The sequence below is a fragment of the Trichechus manatus genome, unplaced genomic scaffold (assembly GCF_000243295.1).
Source record: "Trichechus manatus latirostris isolate Lorelei unplaced genomic scaffold, TriManLat1.0 scaffold00333, whole genome shotgun sequence".
NCBI classification, from domain to species: domain Eukaryota; kingdom Metazoa; phylum Chordata; class Mammalia; order Sirenia; family Trichechidae; genus Trichechus; species Trichechus manatus.
Window position 1 is genome coordinate 707,615 of NW_004444269.1, and position 1,578 is coordinate 709,192.

General features: G+C 43.4%; 1 protein-coding gene across 5 annotated transcripts in view; it reads right to left on the reverse strand.

Annotated features, from left to right (window-relative positions):
* LOC111819247 (SLAM family member 9-like) overlaps positions 1 to 1,578 on the reverse strand; it is a 36,507-nt gene that overhangs the window by 28,479 nt on the left and 6,450 nt on the right. The gene's annotated exons all lie outside the window — the stretch shown is intronic.

Here is a 1,578-nt window from a genome sequence, read left to right on the forward strand (position 1 = left end):
CATAGACACAGAAAGTAGATTAGTGGTTAGCATGGAGTGGTGGAGGGTGGGGAGTTAATGCTTAATAGGCACAGAGTTTCTGTTTGGGGTGATGAAAAGCTTTTGGAAATAGATAGTCGTGATGGTTGCACAACGTTGTGAATATAATTAGTATCACTGAACTGTACACTTAAAATGGTTAAAAGGGCAAATTTTATATTATGTGTTTTACCGCAATAAAAAAAAATTAAATAATTTCAATGAAAAAAAGAAGAGTAAAGATTTTGTGGGTAAAAAAAAAAAAGACAGCTGTTCACTAGTCACCTTCAGTTGTTAATAGAAATGAGTTCATCACGAACCCAGCACTGCCTGAATCTGATTTAATCCTAGATGAGATTACAAGAGAGTATTTTTGTTTTATCAGTGTTTAACAGTGGGAAAGCACATTGTGAGTAGGTCCACTGGGACCTAGCCCGTTTCTGTCCCTCCCCATTATGTCAGACTCCATGAAGCCCCAGGTATAGCTGCTCAAAATCATCCAGGGATTAGGGATAAAGCTGGTGTCAGCTTTGGGGAGGCAGGAACAGCTGCATCTCCTTCCTGAGGGGCTTCCGGACCTCAGTGGTTGTTGGGCAACCAAAGGCATGCAAACAAGAGAGCAGCTGGAGGTAGAAGGTGGCTTCCTGTCACCCCTCCCTGTGCCACCTAATAGCTTTCTGAAAAAAGCGACAAATGCTAAAATTGAAGCGTAGGATGTACTCTGGGAGCAGCAAAGTGGCAGCCTAGAAGGAACCAGCATCTTAAGATAAAGCTGCGATGCTCCGTGAACTGATGGTTGACCCAAAGACTCAGTGACCTTTGCCATGAAATGATAGTATTGTTTTCAGTAGAAAGAGGAAAGGGAAGAAAAAACCAACAGTCATTTCCCTATTGAGAAGAGTAAGTGGAACAATTTACCTACAGGCTGGAACAGGAAGGGAGGGACAGAAGTTGGGAGAGAAGACTAATTTCTTTTAAATAGCACAGGACCATTTGGGAAGGTTAATCCACCCCTTTATTAATAGGATCAAGGGTCTAAGTGCAGGAGTGTGAGTGGGAGAGGATGAGGAGAGTGAGGGCAATCCAGGCTTTAGAAAGATCTGGCTTCACAGCCTGAGTCTCCAGCTCTCTGCAGTCTGGGATTTGGAGCCCAGTGGAATCCTGGTTATGATAATTAATAGCTCGGCCATCGCAGGCAAGTTAAAAGACCTCTCTGGGCCTTGGTTTTCTCAAATGCAAAACAAGAGAGGTGTATCTGCTTAGCAGGAGTTACCTATAAAGTGAGGTTTGCAACATTTGTCACAGTGCCTGAGTGCTCAGTAGGGTCTTCCATTGTCTTGGTGGTCCCCACCTCACCAACCTTCCCAACCCCACACATAGCATACAGTGTGGGAAGCTGAAACAAGGTAATGTATGTAACATTTCCAGTACTGATATGGTAGATACTCAGCACTTGTTTTTTCCTGTCTCTTTCTAAGCAAGTCCTTTTCATCTTCTCAGCTCAAGAAAACTTCCTCAGTCACCAGACTACATTGCTTATCTATGGGCATCATCGTCACT